This window comes from Helianthus annuus, chromosome 4 (genome assembly GCF_002127325.2).
Source record: "Helianthus annuus cultivar XRQ/B chromosome 4, HanXRQr2.0-SUNRISE, whole genome shotgun sequence".
NCBI classification, from domain to species: domain Eukaryota; kingdom Viridiplantae; phylum Streptophyta; class Magnoliopsida; order Asterales; family Asteraceae; genus Helianthus; species Helianthus annuus.
Genome location: NC_035436.2, coordinates 129,823,833 through 129,846,075, shown reverse-complemented (window position 1 = coordinate 129,846,075; position 22,243 = coordinate 129,823,833). Strand labels below are relative to the sequence as shown.

The 22,243-nt window shown below is 39.4% G+C and overlaps 1 long non-coding RNA gene across 1 annotated transcript; it reads left to right on the top strand.

Moving 5' to 3' along the window:
- The first annotated feature begins 332 nt into the window (after positions 1-332).
- On the top strand, positions 333-21,185 carry LOC110934861. The gene is made up of 3 exons (XR_002588686.2): positions 333-391; positions 478-1,855; positions 20,967-21,185. It is a non-coding gene; the product is annotated as an uncharacterized LOC110934861 (long non-coding RNA).
- The last annotated feature ends 1,058 nt before the right edge of the window (positions 21,186-22,243 follow it).

The following is a 22,243-nucleotide window of genomic DNA, read 5'->3' as shown; positions in this document are numbered from 1 at the left end:
GTTTTTATGTGTAAACGAGTAATAAGTAGGTGCTTTTGATCTATGTGTGTAAATTTTATCTGGTATAGCTTCTGAAATGGATTATCTGGTATAAATTTGATGAATGAGTTTATCTAATTTTGAGTCAATTTTGAAAGTTATTTCTTCGGTGGGTTTTGTGATATTAGATCTCTGTTATACGTTTATTATTTGTTCTATATAACAGTTATATCATTGGATTTTTGTGATATTAGATCTATGTTATACATTTATTTTATCATTAAATTAACAATCTCAACATCTACTTTTTCATATGTGTTGATGTTCTAAATTGAGGGTTTTTAGTGCAGAGTTAGGTAGCAAATGAAGAGTTTCAGCTTAAAAGAAGATGCATATTTTCAGCTTCGATTTGGTAGCTATATGTTTATATATAATTATAATTATCGTTCTTTCAAGTTGGATGTTTAAGAAGCTAATGATGTATTATCGTCCTTGCAGAGCAACTGGAATGCAGTTCAGGTGATGCAAAAGAAAAAAATTCGTCATTACTCACTGTTCGGGACCCGTCATTAACACACAAAAACCCTCGATACCGAGGCTAGGGTTACTAATTATGCAATTTATAACTATATTTCTAATTTATACATGATGTTTTGCTTTAATTTTCTGATTTTTGATAGGTCATATTCCTTAATTCATATAGAACCTAACAAGATGAGGAGGGGCTTTGCTCGGATGGTCGACCTTCAGAGTGTTCAGTAAGTAAAATATCTGAATAAAGGTAACTTAATTTCTAAAATATGAAATTGTTGTAGGGAGTTTGATGGTTCATTAGTTTGGTTAAGGTTTCATTTGATTTGATGATGTAGATGCTATATCAAAATTAGATGAAGCATTGTCAATTGATCCACAGAAATATGATGCCTTGTGGTGTATGGGCAATGGGCAAACTTCTTATGCTTTTTAACTCCTGATAAAGATGAAGCTAAGGGTTATTTAGATCTGACTTAATACTTTTTTCAGCAAGCTGTTGAAGAGGTATTCATGTTTGAAAACTTAGTTTGATACTATAATTGTCGTAACCATCATCATTCTTGCAAGGGAGATCGAAATTGGAGTTGATGGTAACTACTTATTTGAGTTCATTATTCCTTTATCATCAGCATTTTATCGCCATTAATGGCGGTCGATGCAGTTGCAAAGTGAAGGGACCAAAACGGTTCATGTAAGTTACTCGAGGGGTAGTATTGAATTAGAATTTTAAAAAAGGTTGATTACAAATTTACAAATATGAGATATGTACCCTATCGCCCATATATATTTATTAATACAATTAGAATATTACGTGCCTTCCGTACGAAGAGTTTAAACGAGTAGGGCACATGTTGGATGAATGTAATTATACTTTCCAGGGAATTAGTATATTCAATGTTTGATAGTCACAATGAAGGAAAAATTGTTTAATTTTATATTGTTGTTTAATTTTAAACCTGGGTTTTATGTGAATATTGTTTTAGAATTCAGACTTGCTGATTTATTTTGGACCGGGGAGTTGCCTCATTGTTTTGATTCACCTAGAATTTTAATTCATTGATGCTTTGTGGATCTATAGTCTGGCTGGGTTGTAATATTTGTTAATCATACACATAATTATTACAGTTTCAAAATTTTATAGATGATTATTTTGTTTCTATTTATTGTAATTTATGTGATCTTTAACATTTTTTGTAGATAGATTCATGTTTGTCTTCTACTTGTATCTTTTAGTTTAGTATCTTCATTGGCTGATTTTTAACAGAATGTCCCCAAAACTGGAAATGTGGAAGGCTTATCTTTCGACTATAATCTATGTAAAGCAGTTGCCACATGGGAGCAGGTTAGTCTATAATGTGTACTTGGTTTTTGTAACGCCCGGCTATTTTGTACTTTCCATTTATAGAAGGTTTTGTTCGTAATCTATTTTTGGAAACCTTGTACTCTTGTAATCATTTATTTTCTTTGTAATCCTTATCAAATCGAGACTTGGATCATTAATGGAACTGGTATTTTGTTATGTGTATGTTGTACGCACTCTAATTAAGCTCGTATGTCCAACTTCGTGAATCAATCTATGTTTGATCATTTCTCTTGGAAACTATGTGTGAACTTGTAATTTAACTAAACTTATGCTTCGAACGTGTTTTGAACAAGAACGACACTTGAATTGATACTCATACGCTTGATTATGCTTGGTTTACACTCCTCATACTTAATCATAACCTAATCTATGCTTTTGTGACAAGAATGGCCCTTAAAACCCCTTAAATGCATCAATTACACAACTTCAGGGGCCAAATTGTAAAAAAATAGAACTTATTCAGAACCACAAGTGGCTCGCGGCCCGCGTGGACTTAGCCTGAAACCTCAGGCGGGCCGCGTGAGGTCCCTGATCTGCAGAAAGTTGGATGGTCGCGACCAGCTTCCATTTTTGAGCGGGATTTCAAGTTTAAACCGAGTTTTGGCACTTGTTAACCCCTCTAATCAACCCTAAACACCTCCCTATAAATACCCAAGCTTCCCCAAGCACTTGGACACTTTCACCACTCTCAAATCTCACCAAAACACTCCCAAATTCAAGCAAGAATCTGCATTTTCGGACAGATTCATACCTCTACACTAAACTTGGTATAACTTGCTCATTTCTTGATGAAAACACTTGATTCTTCTTCCTATTTGCTTGGTTAATCATGGAGTTTGATTCCTTGACTTCTCCTTGGAGAAATCAGACCTGGAATTGCTCCGAAATTGACCAAAAACTTTCTGTTTTGTTACAAACTTATGTAAACTTCATCCAACTTGTGTTTGACACAACTCAAGCCAATGTCCTAATGCTTACAACCCCTCTTATGGTTGGTTAAGCTTAAAAACATGGCTGAGACATCTAAATCAGGGGTTAAAACCTCATAAACTTTCTGTTTTTAATTAGGGTTTTACCCACAAGTAGTGTTCAAGTATGAAACTTGATGAATGTGTGATGGTTGGACTAGCTTGGGCTATCCTTCATAAGAATCCACTCATTACTTGATGTTTTGCTATAGTTTAGTTGTTGTTAATACCATAATACTTGTATGTTCATGACCCTCCTTGTTGTTTATAACAACAAGTGTAGTGGTGAACAATAGAGGTGCCTAAATGGAAGCTTGTTCTTCCTACCTCATGTATGAACTCTATGACACAAAGAGGTGCCTAAATGGAGACATTGATCTCCTACCTCATGCTTGAATCATAAGACTTGTAACCAATATAATATCTAAGCTATTCTATGTACATACATATATACCTAAGTAACTAAACTTGATGGTAACTTAATAGTTACTTGTCAAGAATATGTTACATCATCTATGACCATGCTCTTGTTACGACTCTAATGGACCTTTGAATCCATGAAATCATACCAACTCTCTTGAGTTCTAATAGTGTCAAGAACAAGGGTTATGTGTACAAGATGATTATTTTTACGTATGTTATTTTCTATACATTTTAAACTCCGAATCTATAATCTTCCGTAAACGCCAAACTCACACACCTTGTTTGCCTCGTGTAGAAGGACAAGGTGCTCCAAACTAATCCATCCACCAACTCACTCGCGGGAATTCAAGTAGGAAAAGCTTGCAAATACCGTGAGTATACTCGTATTCCCCATTTTACTTTTATCACTTTTGGGGTGTAACATGTTTTATCTATCAACAAACTTACACATGAACATTTTGCTTAAACACATGAACATTCCTATAACATGCTTGTATACGTGATGGCTTGAGGCTTTAAACTTGGATTAATCTTATGTGTTGAATTTATCATTAACTTCGTACGAGCCAAACCGTGACATATGTAGCGCTATAGGATTAACGACCCGCCTCTTTATCTTCGGTTATGTCATGAGCATATTGCGTTTCCTTGGTTTGATATGTTAGACACATACCATGTTTAGATGTTTATCTTGAATCACATGCTTGCTATGAGGAATTGTTTAAACTTATCTTTTGCTATGTATGTATCAAACTTGTATACTCGCCTTTGCTTTTGCATTGAATTGTATTTTTAAACATGTTACAGGTTGATGATGACGATGCTATAAAAAGAAGTAGCGTTGATGCCTAGATACACATATAGACGTTTAGGTTTAATATGTTGTATCAATTTTGCTTATGTTGTTATGTATTACTTTTGGAACTTGTTGTTATTTGAGTTTATGTAATGTTGACTATTTGAAGTTATGAAATGAAATTGGGATTATTTAATACTTGTCACAATTATTAGCGTTATGATGTATCGAGTAATCTTCACACTTCGTCTCATCCCGATGTTTCCGCCATTGGTTGGGGTGTGACAGATTGGTATCAGAGCCATAACTATAGGGAATTAGGAAAATTGCCATGCTTTTGCCCTAATCTATAGTTCTAGGAATTTTGCCTCTTATTTGTTGTTTAAAACATTTGTATTCTACCTTATATGCTTCCTAGCTACACTTCTTGTTATTAAATTTATATGCCTTTCCTAAGGCTAACACGAATACACTTATGCTATTTTATACTCTTGTAACATCAACGAGACAACTTTACCAAAATAGGCGTGAAACCCACAATTTGGTAAACGACTCTCACTCTACCTTTAATCTATTTTTGCACGAAATTTCACCATTAAGCTAGGAGTGACATCCACAACTTAATGGTAATTTCCATTTCAACTCTACTGGACCCTTGTCAAAGTGTCAAAATTTTATTTTTGGCCGACAAGTACCAACCACATTTAGGGTACGAAATCGTCAAGTTAGGGGTGAAACCCGCATCTTGTCGATTAAGTCCCATTCCTTGATTTTTATTCTCGCCAAAGTCCCGAATGTTCCAATCATTTAGAGATGTGTAGTAATCGGAAGGGTAAGATACCGTTAATCGCTTCTCGACGAGAGTATCTTACTTATAGGCCAAAGCACAATATCTCTAAATCGAAAGGACTTTCGACCCACTTTGGAATTGTCGACGTTTCTCTACCCGAAACAATCCTATGTTTTATTGAGCCTCTCTTTCATGTATCTCAATTTATATGTGATTTATACTTGAACGTTCATTCGTTTCAAATTGTCGTTTTAATCATTTCGCACGTTACCGCAATCACAAACAATAAAAATTCTCGTGAACAAACTAAATTTATACCCCTTTACGCAACTTATGTGTTATACTTGTTGAATGCATGTTGGAAACTTATGCTCTATGTGAACTTTACTTGATACATGAACATTTACTTGCTTGTACATACACAAACCTTATTTTCAATTAATGATCAAGTCTCATCCTTTCCTTCTCTTGCAATCTTTTAGATGTCGTCTCACTCTTCCAAGAAGCAAAAGTCAAATAAGGGTTCAACTTCCACCGCCATGTCTCAAAAAGATTGCATGAAATTTATGGCCAAGCAATTTGCTAAAGTCCTACCCGACATCGTTAGCAAGATTCAAACCGATTCACCACATGGCTCTGTTGACTCAAAGGCAGAAAAACCCAAACCGACCTTCCAATTTAAGCAATTCATGGCTTGTAAACCCTTAGAATTTACTGGCAAGAATGGCGCTACCGCCATGATGAACTGGTTTGATGCCATCGAGCTTACCTTTTTGCAAAGTGGTTGCCCTGACGAACTAAGAACCTTGAATGCAACTGAGGTGTTTCGTGAAAAGGCACTCGAGTGGTGGACGACTGAACGCAACAAAAGAGGAAACGAGGTCGCACATGCTACGCCTTGGGACGATCTCAAACAGCTTATGAAAGACCACTTCTGTCCTCCTCATGAACTCCAAAAATTGGAGAACGAATTTTGGAACCTTACTCAGAAGGGGAGTGACATGGACGGCCTGATTACGCGCTTTAAACAACTCAGTGTTCTCTTTCCTGGACAAGTCGAAACCGTTCCCAAAACCGTAGCCAAATTCGTCCGTTGTGTTGCACCTTCCCTGACAAACCACCTTGCCTCTGCCAATCCCCAAACCATTGAAGATGCTTTTCGTATAGCCACCGAACTTAACAACAACTGCGTTCTTCATGGAACCTTTGACAAGGTTTCAACAAAGAGTGCACGCCAAGCTACAATTGACTCTTCTGATGAGCCCAAACCCTCCCAACCGTCTAAGAAAAACCAAGGCAAGAAGCGGAAGGCTTCAAGCCAAAACTGTGCGGTCGTCACTCCGCCAAACCCACAACCCCTTCAAACCGTGCCTGCTTTTACCAACAATGAAACTCCACGCAAGGTTTACACTGGAACGCAACCGAAGTGTGGCAAATGCCAGTATCATCACCCTCCAAACGTTCAATGTCGAAAGTGCGACAAGTGTGGCCGAGGTGGGCATACTGCTCCATACTGCCGCTTCCCACCTCATGCCCACCAAAACCAAGTCCTTTAGCCCCGAATCAAGTCGCCCCTGCGCGAGCATGCTACACGTGTGGTGATACCAACCATATGGCCAACGTATGCCCTCAACGATACCAGCCACAACAACCTCGACAGCAGCAACCGCAGCCTCAACAACAACAGCAACAGGTCCAAGAACCCGCTAGAGGTCGAGCTTTCCTTCTCACCACTGCTTAGGCTCAAAACGCGAACGACGTCATTACTGGTACGTTTCTCGTTAACCATGTCTATGCTTCATGCTTATTTGATACTGGTGCCGATAAAAGTTTTGTGTCGTTAGAATTCGAGTCCTTGCTCAAGTGTAAACGCTCTAAGTTGCCAAAATCTTTCGCTGTCGAAGTCGCGAATGGTAAAACCGTCGTTGTCAAATCTGTTCTCTCCAACTGCTCGTTGATTCTAAACGATCATACGTTTTCAATCGATCTAATACCTATGCAAATGGGTAGTTTCGACGTCATAGTAGGTATGGACTGGCTTAAGCAAGTTCGTGCTGAAGTTGTCTGTTCCGAGAAGTTTATTCGCTTACCTCTTCCAAACGGTGACTCTCTACACGTCTATGGTGAAAAGCCTTCGCAAGGCCTTAAGCTTATGTCGTGTATCAAAGCAAACAAATGCTTACGCAAGGGTACCTTCGCCTTTCTCGCCCACATTGTGGAAAAGAAGGACAAAGGCCCAAGCATAAGCGACGTTCCTGTTGTACGCGACTTTCCGGAGGTATTTCCCGAGGATCTTCCTGGTCCGCCTCCTGCTCGTTCTGTCGATTTTCGCATCGACTTAGTGCCCGGCGCTACGCCTGTCACTAAGTCCCCCTATCGTCTAGCACCCTCTGAGATGCAAGAGCTCTCGAGTCAACTTCAAGAGCTTCTTGACAAAGGCTTTATACGCCCTAGTACTTCTCCTTGGGGCGCTCCCGTTTTGTTTGTCAAAAAGAAAGATGGGTCATTTCGTATGTGTATTGACTATCGCGAGCTCAACAAGCTTCCTATCAAAAACCGATACCCTCTTCCTCGCATTGATGACCTCTTCGATCAATTGCAAGGCGCAACCTGCTTTTCAAAGATCGATCTTCGTTCTGGGTATCATCAACTTCGAGTACTCGAAGAAGATGTACCTAAAACCGCTTTCCGTACGCGTTATGGTCATTACGAGTTCGTGGTCATGCCCTTTGGTTTGACCAACGCACCTGCTGTTTTCATAGATTTAATGAACCGCGTGTGCAAAGCATACTTGGACCGTTTTGTGATCGTCTTCATCGACGATATTCTCATCTATTCCAAGACGCAAGAAGAGCATAAGCGACACTTGCACCTTATCCTTGAACTCCTTCGTACTGAACGTCTATACGCCAAATTCTCCAAGTGTGAATTTTGGCTAAAAGAGGTTCAATTCCTTGGTCATACTGTCAACGAGCTTGGAATTCACGTTGACCCCGCTAAAATCGAAGCTGTGAAAAATTGGATCGCACCTAAATCTCCGTCTGAAATTCGCTCGTTTCTTGGTCTTGCTGGTTACTATCGTCGTTTTATCTCCAAATTTTCAAAAATCGATGTTCCTTTGACCTCCTTGACTCAAAAAGAGAGACCTTTTGTTTGGGGTCCCGAACAAGAGGAATCTTTTCAAATGCTCAAGGATATGCTTTGCAATACTCCTATCCTAACGCTTCCTGATGGTAACCATGATTTTGTCGTGTATTGCGACGCTTCAAACCTCGGCCTTGGTTGTGTCCTTATGCAACGCGACAAGGTTATTGCTTACGCATCGAGACAACTCAAAATTCATGAGAAAAACTATACCACCCACGACCTTGAACTTAGTGCAGTCGTTTTTGCATTGAAGATTTGGCGACACTACCTTTATGGTACTAAATGTGTGGTCTTCACCGACCATAAGAGCCTTCAACACATCTTCAACCAAAAGGAACTAAACATGCGTCAACGTCGTTGGGTGGAATTGTTAAACGACTACGATTGCGAAATCAAATACCACCCAGGTAAAGCGAATGTAGTAGCCGACGCTCTTAGTCGTAAAACTCATGTCAAAAGTATCCGTTGTTTCCAACTCGTCCACGATCTTCAAAATCGCATACGTAACGCTCAGTACACATCCGTTAATGAGGGTAACCTCTACAACGAGATGCAATGTGGTGCTGAAAATAGTCTCGTGTCCAAATCTGATGGCATTTTATACTATCTCAATCGTATCTGGATTCCCAACCGTGATGATCTTCGCAAATTCCTGATGAAGGAGGCCCATAACACGAAGTATTCTATTCACCCTTGTGCCGACAAGATGTACCATGATATGCGTACATCCTATTGGTGGCCTGGAATGAAGAAGGATATAGCCACTTTCGTCTCAAAATGTCTCACATGTTCCAAAGTGAAAGCTGAACATCAACGTCCCTCTGGCTTACTCAAACAACCAAGGATTCCTACCTGGAAATGGGAGAGCATTGCCATGGATTTTATCACTAAGCTTCCTCACACTACTGCTGGTCATGACAGCATTTGGGTAATCGTTGATCGATTGACCAAGTCAGCTCACTTCCTCCCTATTCGTGAAGATTTCAAAGTCGAGAAATTGGCTAAGGTCTACATGAAGGAGATAATCTGTCGTCATAGTATTCCCATTGACATCATTTCTGATCGTGATGCTCGTTTTACGTCTCGTCTCTGGCAAACTTTTCAATCTGCTATGGGTACTATACTCAACCTTGGCACTGCCTTCCATCCTCAGACTGACGGTCAAACCGAGCGTACTATCCAAACCTTAGAGGATATGCTTCGTTCATGCGTAATAGATTTTGGTGGCAACTGGGATTCACACTTGCCCTTGGTCGAATTCTCGTACAATAACAGTTATCACGCGAGTATTCAAATGGCACCTTTCGAAGCATTGTATGGTTGCAAGTGCCGTTCGCCTATTTGTTGGCACGAGATTGGTCAAGCCCAAATCACCGGTCCCGAGCTTATACAAGAGACGACGTACAAGATTTTACAGGTTCGGGACAACTTATTGAAAGCCAGGAGCCGACAAAAGAGTTACGCTGACAAGGGACACAAACCTATGGAATTCGAGACAGGTGACTTTGTACTTCTCAAGGTATCCCCTTGGAAGGGCGTGGTTCGATTTGGCAAGAAAGGGAAACTTGCACCTCGCTACGTTGGTCCTTTCAAAATTCTCGAGAGGATTGGCGAGGTTGCGTATAGACTGGACCTGCCCGAAGAACTCAGCAATGTACACCCTGTCTTCCACGTGTCCAACTTAAAGAAATGTCTAGCTGACGAAGGACTCCATGTTCCTCTCGAAGACATGCAAGTCAACGAAACGCTTCACTTTGTGGAAAAACCGGTCGAGATCATGGACCAAGAAACCAAGCAATTGAGGCGCAGTCGAATTCCTATCGTCAAAGTTCGATGGGAAGGAAAACGTGGCGCTGAATTTACCTGGGAGCTCGAAAGCGAAATGAAGTCGAAATATCCTCATCTTTTCCCTACGTCTTCCTAAATTTCGGGACGGAATTTCCTAAAGGAGGGGAGACTGTAACGCCCGGCTATTTTGTACTTTCCATTTATAGAAGGTTTTGTTCGTAATCTATTTTTGGAAACCTTGTACTCTTGTAATCATTTATTTTCTTTGTAATCCTTATCAAATCGAGACTTGGATCATTAATGGAACTGGTATTTTGTTATGTGTATGTTGTACGCACTCTAATTAAGCTCGTATGTCCAACTTCGTGAATCAATCTATGTTTGATCATTTCTCTTGGAAACTATGTGTGAACTTGTAATTTAACTAAACTTATGCTTCGAACGTGTTTTGAACAAGAACGACACTTGAATTGATACTCATACGCTTGATTATGCTTGGTTTACACTCCTCATACTTAATCATAACCTAATCTATGCTTTTGTGACAAGAATGGCCCTTAAAACCCCTTAAATGCATCAATGACACAACTTCAGGGGCCAAATTGTAAAAAATAGAACTTATTCAGAACCACAAGTGGCTCGCGGCCCGCGTGGACTTAGCCTGAAACCTCAGGCGGGCCGCGTGAGGTCCCTGATCTGCAGAAAGTTGGATGGTCGCGACCAGCTTCCATTTTTGAGCGGGATTTCAAGTTTAAACCGAGTTTTGGCACTTGTTAACCCCTCTAATCAACCCTAAACACCTCCCTATAAATACCCAAGCTTCCCCAAGCACTTGGACACTTTCACCACTCTCAAATCTCACCAAAACACTCCCAAATTCAAGCAAGAATCTGCATTTTCGGACAGATTCATACCTCTACACTAAACTTGGTATAACTTGCTCATTTCTTGATGAAAACACTTGATTCTTCTTCCTATTTGCTTGGTTAATCATGGAGTTTGATTCCTTGACTTCTCCTTGGAGAAATCAGACCTGGAATTGCTCCGAAATTGACCAAAAACTTTATGTTTTGTTACAAACTTATGTAAACTTCATCCAACTTGTGTTTGACACAACTCAAGCCAATGTCCTAATGCTTACAACCCCTCTTATGGTTGGTTAAGCTTAAAAACATGGCTGAGACATCTAAATCAGGGGTTAAAACCTCATAAACTTTCTGTTTTTAATTAGGGTTTTACCCACAAGTAGTGTTCAAGTATGAAACTTGATGAATGTGTGATGGTTGGACTAGCTTGGGCTATCCTTCATAAGAATCCACTCATTACTTGATGTTTTGCTATAGTTTAGTTGTTGTTAATACCATAATACTTGTATGTTCATGACCCTCCTTGTTGTTTATAACAACAAGTGTAGTGGTGAACAATAGAGGTGCCTAAATGGAAGCTTGTTCTTCCTACCTCATGTATGAACTCTATGACACAAAGAGGTGCCTAAATGGAGACATTGATCTCCTACCTCATGCTTGAATCATAAGACTTGTAACCAATATAATATCTAAGCTATTCTATGTACATACATATATACCTAAGTAACTAAACTTGATGGTAACTTAATAGTTACTTGTCAAGAATATGTTACATCATCTATGACCATGCTCTTGTTACGACTCTAATGGACCTTTGAATCCATGAAATCATACCAACTCTCTTGAGTTCTAATAGTGTCAAGAACAAGGGTTATGTGTACAAGATGATTATTTTTACGTATGTTATTTTCTATACATTTTAAACTCCGAATCTATAATCTTCCGTAAACGCCAAACTCACACACCTTGTTTGCCTCGTGTAGAAGGACAAGGTGCTCCAAACTAATCCATCCACCAACTCACTCGCGGGAATTCAAGTAGGAAAAGCTTGCAAATACCGTGAGTATACTCGTATTCCCCCTTTTACTTTTATCACTTTTGGGGTGTAACATGTTTTATCTATCAACAAACTTACACATGAACATTTTGCTTAAACACATGAACATTCCTATAACATGCTTGTATACGTGATGGCTTGATGCTTTAAACTTGGATTAATCTTATGTGTTGAATTTATCATTAACTTCGTACGAGCCAAACCGTGACATATGTAGCGCTATAGGATTAACGACCCGCCTCTTTATCTTCGGTTATGTCATGAGCATATTGCGTTTCCTTGGTTTGATATGTTAGACACATACCATGTTTAGATGTTTATCTTGAATCACTTGCTTGCTATGAGGAATTGTTTAAACTTATCTTTTGCTATGTATGTATCAAACTTGTATACTCGCCTTTGCTTTTGCATTGAATTGTATTTTTAAACATGTTACAGGTTGATGATGACGATGCTATAAAAAGAAGTAGCGTTGATGCCTAGATACACATATAGACGTTTAGGTTTAATATGTTGTATCAATTTTGCTTATGTTGTTATGTATTACTTTTGGAACTTGTTGTTATTTGAGTTTATGTAATGTTGACTATTTGAAGTTATGAAATGAAATTGGGATTATTTAATACTTGTCACAATTATTAGCGTTATGATGTATCGAGCAATCTTCACACTTCGTCTCATCCCGATGTTTCCGCCATTGGTTGGGGTGTGACAGATTGGTATCAGAGCCATAACTATAGGGAATTAGGAAAATTGCCATGCTTTTGCCCTAATCTATAGTTCTAGGAATTTTGCCTCTTATTTGTTGTTTAAAACATTTGTATTCTACCTTATATGCTTCCTAGCTACACTTCTTGTTATTAAATTTATATGCCTTTCCTAAGGCTAACACGAATACACTTATGCTATTTTATACTCTTGTAACATCAACGAGACAACTTTACCAAAATAGGCGTGAAACCCACAATTTGGTAAACGACTCTCACTCTACCTTTAATCTATTTTTGCACGAAATTTCACCATTAAGCTAGGAGTGACATCCACAACTTAATGGTAATTTCCATTTCAACTCTACTGGACCCTTGTCAAAGTGTCAAAATTTTATTTTTGGCCGACAAGTACCAACCACATTTAGGGTACGAAATCGTCAAGTTAGGGGTGAAACCCGCATCTTGTCGATTAAGTCCCATTCCTTGATTTTTATTCTCGCCAAAGTCCCGAATGTTCCAATCATTTAGAGATGTGTAGTAATCGGAAGGGTAAGATACCGTTAATCGCTTCTCGACGAGAGTATCTTACTTATAGGCCAAAGCACAATATCTCTAAATCGAAAGGACTTTCGACCCACTTTGGAATTGTCGACGTTTCTCTACCCGAAACAATCCTATGTTTTATTGAGCCTCTCTTTCATGTATCTCAATTTATATGTGATTTATACTTGAACGTTCATTCGTTTCAAATTGTCATTTTAATCATTTCGCACGTTACCGCAATCACAAACAATAAAAATTCTCGTGAACAAACTAAATTTATACCCCTTTACGCAACTTATGTGTTATACTTGTTGAATGCATGTTGGAAACTTATGCTCTATGTGAACTTTACTTGATACATGAACATTTACTTGCTTGTACATACACAAACCTTATTTTCAATTAATGATCAAGTCTCATCCTTTCCTTCTCTTGCAATCTTTTAGATGTCGTCTCGCTCTTCCAAGAAGCAAAAGTCAAATAAGGGTTCAACTTCCACCGCCATGTCTCAAAAAGATTGCATGAAATTTATGGCCAAGCAATTTGCTAAAGTCCTACCCGACATCGTTAGCAAGATTCAAACCGATTCACCACATGGCTCTGTTGACTCAAAGGCAGAAAAACCCAAACCGACCTTCCAATTTAAGCAATTCATGGCTTGTAAACCCTTAGAATTTACTGGCAAGAATGGCGCTACCGCCATGATGAACTGGTTTGATGCCATCGAGCTTACCTTCTTGCAAAGTGGTTGCCCTGACGAACTAAGAACCTTGAATGCAACTGAGGTATTTCATGAAAAGGCACTCGAGTGGTGGACGACTGGACGCAACAAAAGAGGAAACGAGGTCGCACATGCTATGCCTTGGGACGATCTCAAACAGCTTATGAAAGACCACTTCTGTCCTCCTCATGAACTCCAAAAATTGGAGAACGAATTTTGGAACCTTACTCAGAAGGGGAGTGACATGGACGGCCTGATTACGCGCTTTAAACAACTCAGTGTTCTCTTTCCTGGACAAGTCGAAACCGTTCCCAAAACCGTAGCCAAATTCGTCCGTTGTGTTGCACCTTCCTTGACAAACCACCTTGCCTCTGCCAATCCCCAAACCATTGAAGATGCTTTTCGTATAGCCACCGAACTTAACAACAACTGCGTTCTTCATGGAACCTTTGACAAGGTTTCAACAAAGAGTGCACGCCAAGCTACAATTGACTCTTCTGATGAGCCCAAACCCTCCCAACCGTCTAAGAAAAACCAAGGCAAGAAGCGGAAGGCTTCAAGCCAAAACTGTGCAGTCGTCACTCCGCCAAACCCACAACCCCTTCAAACCGTGCCTGCTTTTACCAACAATGAAACTCCACGCAAGGTTTACACTGGAACGCAACCGAAGTGTGGCAAATGCCAGTATCATCACCCTCCAAACGTTCAATGTCGAAAGTGCGACAAGTGTGGCCGAGGTGGGCATACTGCTCCATACTGCCGCTTCCCACCTCATGCCCACCAAAACCAAGTCCTTTAGCCCCGAATCAAGTCGCCCCTTCGCGAGCATGCTACACGTGTGGTGATACCAACCATATGGCCAACGTATGCCCTCAACGATACCAGCCACAACAACCTCGACAGCAGCAACCGCAGCCTCAACAACAACAGCAACAGGTCCAAGAACCCGCTAGAGGTCGAGCTTTCCTTCTCACCACTGCTTAGGCTCAAAACGCGAACGACGTCATTACTGGTACGTTTCTCGTTAACCATGTCTATGCTTCATGCTTATTTGATACTGGTGCCGATAAAAGTTTTGTGTCGTTAGAATTCGAGTCCTTGCTCAAGTGTAAACGCTCTAAGTTGCCAAAATCTTTCGCTGTCGAAGTCGCGAATGGTAAAACCGTCGTTGTCAAATCTGTTCTCTCCAACTGCTCGTTGATTCTAAACGATCATACGTTTTCAATCGATCTCATACCTATGCAAATGGGTAGTTTCGACGTCATAGTAGGTATGGACTGGCTTAGGCAAGTTCGTGCTGAAGTTGTCTGTTCCGAGAAGTTTATTCGCTTACCTCTTCCAAACGGTGACTCTCTACACGTCTATGGTGAAAAGCCTTCGCAAGGCCTTAAGCTTATGTCGTGTATCAAAGCAAACAAATGCTTACGCAAGGGTACCTTCGCCTTTCTCGCCCACATTGTGGAAAAGAAGGACAAAGGCCCAAGCATAAGCGACGTTCCTGTTGTACGCGACTTTCCGGAGGTATTTCCCGAGGATCTTCCTGGTCCGCCTCCTGCTCGTTCTGTCGATTTTCGCATCGACTTAGTGCCCGGCGCTACGCCTGTCACTAAGTCCCCCTATCGTCTAGCACCCTCTGAGATGCAAGAGCTCTCGAGTCAACTTCAAGAGCTTCTTGACAAAGGCTTTATACGCCCTAGTACTTCTCCTTGGGGCGCTCCCGTTTTGTTTGTCAAAAAGAAAGATGGGTCATTTCGTATGTGTATTGACTATCGCGAGCTCAACAAGCTTACTATCAAAAACCGATACCCTCTTCCTCGCATTGATGACCTCTTCGATCAATTGCAAGGCGCAACCTGCTTTTCAAAGATCGATCTTCGTTCTGGGTATCATCAACTTCGAGTACTCGAAGAAGATGTACCTAAAACCGCTTTCCGTACGCGTTATGGTCATTACGAGTTCGTGGTCATGCCCTTTGGTTTGACCAACGCACCTGCTGTTTTCATAGATTTAATGAACCGCGTGTGCAAAGCATACTTGGACCGTTTTGTGATCGTCTTCATCGACGATATTCTCATCTATTCCAAGACGCAAGAAGAGCATAAGCGACACTTGCACCTTATCCTTGAACTCCTTCGTACTGAACGTCTATACGCCAAATTCTCCAAGTGTGAATTTTGGCTAAAAGAGGTTCAATTCCTTGGTCATACTGTCAACGAGCTTGGAATTCACGTTGACCCCGCTAAAATCGAAGCTGTGAAAAATTGGATCGCACCTAAATCTCCGTCTGAAATTCGCTCGTTTCTTGGTCTTGCTGGTTACTATCGTCGTTTTATCTCCAACTTTTCAAAAATCGATGTTCCTTTGACCTCCTTGACTCAAAAAGAGAGACCTTTTGTTTGGGGTCCCGAACAAGAGGAATCTTTTCAAATGCTCAAGGATATGCTTTGCAATACTCCTATCCTAACGCTTCCTGATGGTAACCATGATTTTGTCGTGTATTGCGACGCTTCAAACCTCGGCCTTGGTTGTGTCCTTATGCAACGCGACAAGGTTATTGCTTACGCATCGAGACAACTCAAAATTCATGAGAAAAACTATACCACCCACGACCTTGAACTTAGTGCAGTCGTTTTTGCATTGAAGATTTGGCGACACTACCTTTATGGTACTAAATGTGTGGTCTTCACCGACCATAAGAGCCTTCAACACATCTTCAACCAAAAGGAACTAAACATGCGTCAACGTCGTTGGGTGGAATTGTTAAACGACTACGATTGCGAAATCAAATACCACCCAGGTAAAGCGAATGTAGTAGCCGACGCTCTTAGTCGTAAAACTCATGTCAAAAGTATCCGTTGTTTCCAACTCGTCCACGATCTTCAAAATCGCATACGTAACGCTCAGTACACATCCGTTAATGAGGGTAACCTCTACAACGAGATGCAATGTGGTGCTGAAAATAGTCTCGTGTCCAAATCTGATGGCATTTTATACTATCTCAATCGTATCTGGATTCCCAACCGTGATGATCTTCGCAAATTCCTGATGAAGGAGGCCCATAACACGAAGTATTCTATTCTCCCTTGTGCCGACAAGATGTACCATGATATGCGTACATCCTATTGGTGGCCTGGAATGAAGAAGGATATAGCCACTTTCGTCTCAAAATGTCTCACATGTTCCAAAGTGAAAGCTGAACATCAACGTCCCTCTGGCTTACTCAAACAACCAAGGATTCCTACCTGGAAATGGGAGAGCATTGCCATGGATTTTATCACTAAGCTTCCTCACACTACTGCTGGTCATGACAGCATTTGGGTAATCGTTGATCGATTGACCAAGTCAGCTCACTTCCTCCCTATTCGTGAAGATTTCAAAGTCGAGAAATTGGCTAAGGTCTACATGAAGGAGATAATCTGTCGTCATAGTATTCCCATTGACATCATTTCTGATCGTGATGCTCGTTTTACGTCTCGTCTCTGGCAAACTTTTCAATCTGCTATGGGTACTATACTCAACCTTAGCACTGCCTTCCATCCTCAGACGGACGGTCAAACCGAGCGTACTATCCAAACCTTAGAGGATATGCTTCGTTCATGCGTAATAGATTTTGGTGGCAACTGGGATTCACACTTGCCCTTGGTCGAATTCTCGTACAATAACAGTTATCACGCGAGTATTCAAATGGCACCTTTCGAAGCATTGTATGGTTGCAAGTGCCGTTCGCCTATTTGTTGGCACGAGATTGGTCAAGCCCAAATCACCGGTCCCGAGCTTATACAAGAGACGACGTACAAGATTTTACAGGTTCGGGACAACTTATTGAAAGCCAGGAGCCGACAAAAGAGTTACGCTGACAAGGGACACAAACCTATGGAATTCGAGACAGGTGACTTTGTACTTCTCAAGGTATCCCCTTGGAAGGGCGTGGTTCGATTTGGCAAGAAAGGGAAACTCGCACCTCGCTACGTTGGTCCTTTCAAAATTCTCGAGAGGATTGGCGAGGTTGCGTATAGACTGGACCTGCCCGAAGAACTCAGCAATGTACACCCTGTCTTCCACGTGTCCAACTTAAAGAAATGTCTAGCTGACGAAGGACTCCATGTTCCTCTCGAAGACATGCAAGTCAACGAAACGCTTCACTTTGTGGAAAAACCGGTCGAGATCATGGACCAAGAAACCAAGCAATTGAGGCGCAGTCGAATTCCTATTGTCAAAGTTCGATGGGAAGGAAAACGTGGCGCTGAATTTACCTGGGAGCTCGAAAGCGAAATGAAGTCGAAATATCCTCATCTTTTCCCTACGTTTTCCTAAATTTCGGGACGGAATTTCCTAAAGGATGGGAGACTGTGACGCCCGGCTATTTTGTACTTTCCATTTATAGAAGGTTTTGTTCGTAATCTATTTTTGGAAACCTTGTACTCTTGTAATCATTTATTTTCTTTGTAATCCTTATCAAATCGAGACTTGGATCATTAATGGAACTGGTATTTTGTTATGTGTATGTTGTACGCACTCTAATTAAGCTCGTATGTCCAACTTCGTGAATCAATCTATGTTTGATCATTTCTCTTGGAAACTATGTGTGAACTTGTAATTTAACTAAACTTATGCTTCGAACGTGTTTTGAACAAGAACGACACTTGAATTGATACTCATACGCTTGATTATGCTTGGTTTACACTCCTCATACTTAATCATAACCTAATCTATGCTTTTGTGACAAGAATGGCCCTTAAAACCCCTTAAATGCATCAATTACACAACTTCAGGGGCCAAATTGTAAAAAAATAGAACTTATTCAGAACCACAAGTGGCTCGCGGCCCGCGTGGACTTAGCCTGAAACCTCAGGCGGGCCGCGTGAGGTCCCTGATCTGCAGAAAGTTGGATGGTCGCGACCAGCTTCCATTTTTGAGCGGGATTTCAAGCTTAAACCGAGTTTTGGCACTTGTTAACCCCTCTAATCAACCCTAAACACCTCCCTATAAATACCCAAGCTTCCCCAAGCACTTGGACACTTTCACCACTCTCAAATCTCACCAAAACACTCCCAAATTCAAGCAAGAATCTGCATTTTCGGACAGATTCATACCTCTACACTAAACTTGGTATAACTTGCTCATTTCTTGATGAAAACACTTGATTCTTCTTCCTATTTGCTTGGTTAATCATGGAGTTTGATTCCTTGACTTCTCCTTGGAGAAATCAGACCTGGAATTGCTCCGAAATTGACCAAAAACTTTCTATTTTGTTACAAACTTATGTAAACTTCATCCAACTTGTGTTTGACACAACTCAAGCCAATGTCCTAATGCTTACAACCCCTCTTATGGTTGGTTAAGCTTAAAAACATGGCTGAGACATCTAAATCAGGGGTTAAAACCTCATAAACTTTCTGTTTTTAATTAGGGTTTTACCCACAAGTAGTGTTCAAGTATGAAACTTGATGAATGTGTGATGGTTGGACTAGCTTGGGCTATCCTTCATAAGAATCCACTCATTACTTGATGTTTTGCTATAGTTTAGTTGTTGTTAATACCATAATACTTGTATGTTCATGACCCTCCTTGTTGTTTATAACAACAAGTGTAGTGGTGAACAATAGAGGTGCCTAAATGGAAGCTTGTTCTTCCTACCTCATGTATGAACTCTATGACACAAAGAGGTGCCTAAATGGAGACATTGATCTCCTACCTCATGCTTGAATCATAAGACTTGTAACCAATATAATATCTAAGCTATTCTATGTACATACATATATACCTAAGTAACTAAACTTGATGGTAACTTAATAGTTACTTGTCAAGAATATGTTACATCATCTATGACCATGCTCTTGTTACGACTCTAATGGACCTTTGAATCCATGAAATCATACCAACTCTCTTGAGTTCTAATAGTGTCAAGAACAAGGGTTATGTGTACAAGATGATTATTTTTACGTATGTTATTTTCTATACATTTTAAACTCCGAATCTATAATCTTCCGTAAACGCCAAACTCACACACCTTGTTTGCCTCGTGTAGAAGGACAAGGTGCTCCAAACTAATCCATCCACCAACTCACTCGCGGGAATTCAAGTAGGAAAAGCTTGCAAATACCGTGAGTATACTCGTATTCCCCCTTTTACTTTTATCACTTTTGGGGTGTAACATGTTTTATCTATCAACAAACTTACACATGAACATTTTGCTTAAACACATGAACATTCCTATAACATGCTTGTATACGTGATGGCTTGATGCTTTAAACTTGGATTAATCTTATGTGTTGAATTTATCATTAACTTCGTACGAGCCAAACCGTGACATATGTAGCGCTATAGGATTAACGACCCGCCTCTTTATCTTCGGTTATGTCATGAGCATATTGCGTTTCCTTGGTTTGATATGTTAGACACATACCATGTTTAGATGTTTATCTTGAATCACATGCTTGCTATGAGGAATTGTTTAAACTTATCTTTTGCTATGTATGTATCAAACTTGTATACTCGCCTTTGCTTTTGCATTGAATTGTATTTTTAAACATGTTACAGGTTGATGATGACGATGCTATAAAAAGAAGTAGCGTTGATGCCTAGATACACATATAGACGTTTAGGTTTAATATGTTGTATCAATTTTGCTTATGTTGTTATGTATTACTTTTGGAACTTGTTGTTATTTGAGTTTATGTAATGTTGACTATTTGAAGTTATGAAATGAAATTGGGATTATTTAAATACTTGTCACAATTATTAGCGTTATGATGTATCGAGCAATCTTCACACTTCGTCTCATCCCGATGTTTCCGCCATTGGTTGGGGTGTGACAGTTTTATCGTTTTTTTTGTCAAATTTTAAGTCTTCTCTTAGCAAATTGTGTCCCACTAATAATATCCACACATAATGCTACCTCATGCAACAAGTAAAACATACGACATGATGTTGAGTCATCTACTTTGAAATTGAAATATGTTACAGATTGCCAATTTACATTCTGAATGACACTCTTATGTCATACTTAAGTTATTCAACACATATGGAAGCCTTTGATGCCAAACCGCACAAACATACTTGAATGTTGAAAGTTGATCTTTGGTATTAAGCAAAGATCAAGGTCCTATATTTTTAATTTTCTATTTCATTCTCAAAAGTTCAACATGTATTTTTTATTATTGTTTGATTACTCATAAGTTAATCCTCATGATTGTCCCTCAATGAAAAATAAAATCATAGGTCCACCATAGTTGATTTTATGTAGTTAAACGCTTATAATTTGGTTGGTTCTTTTTGTAGAATGGACTCAATTTACTAAAGGAACGGTTTTGGCAACTTGAAGATCTTCAAAGGGACTCGACTATCTTTAAAATGTATTTCCATTTGTCACTAATTTACGTAACATGACACTTTGGTTGTATTTTATTTTATTTTTACCTTAGCCATTGAAAAGTGATTATCTCATCTATAATTAAGATAGGATAAGTAGCTGTGATAGAAATTTGGTAGAAAATTGTGTTAGGGAGGACTTATATTTGAATTCTAGAGTACTTTAAATTTTAATTATTTAAGAATTACTTTTAATTTTAATAATTTAAGAATGTAACATTTAAAATGATCAATAATGACATTTTATAGAAAAAAATAGAGACAAGTTTTTGAAATAACATCCGTCAAATTTGGTTAGAAGAAAGTTTAAAGTGATTCCTTAGCTTTTGATTAAAAAAACTGATAATCCAATCTTTATTAATTTATCATTTAAATAGTTAGATAATCAAAATATTTACATCACTACTATCGAATGGGATCGTATTAAAACAAGACATATCAATCAAAGATGACTACTTTATTGTATTTGATATGATTCTTAGTCAAAGTTTGAAAGTTTGATATGAGAGTTTTCACTTCACAATAAGGCTTTGATTCGTCCTCAAGAAGTTGGGCCGTCCGGAGTATCTACAAGATTCAGATGTTGTATCTAACCGTTGTCAAGTTCATAGTTTCTTTTTTAATATACTTATGTTCATTCATTTTAGTACCTACCTTGATTATTATTTAACGTATGTCTTTTAAAGCAAATAAGGTACAGGTTATTTTCTCCTTGAATTTTGGGTGGTGTAAAAAGAAAAAGATCGATTATGATGTCTGTTTTTCATTGTAAAATTGCAGAACCGATATTTGTCTTTTTCTTGATGTTTTTGTACACGACTTATAAAGAAAACTTTGTTAATATTTTATGTAATGTCACTTTATTTGCATTACTTTTATCCATACACTTATGATTAATTTAATTTAATTTAAATTTTCCAACCCGGGTTGCCACCCGGGTGATAACCTAGTGTATATATATATATATAGGATTAGGTTCAAGAGTGAACACTAGTGTAGCTTGCGAACTCAGTGAACTAATCCTGGCCATACACGTGTGTAGATCAATGGCCAGGATTTGATGTTGAAATACACTAGTGTATTTTACGATTTGATTATGAGATCCTGGCCATACACATGTGTAGATCAATGGCCAGGATTTGTTCACTCAGTTCGCAAATACACTAGTGTTCACTCTAGAACCTCAC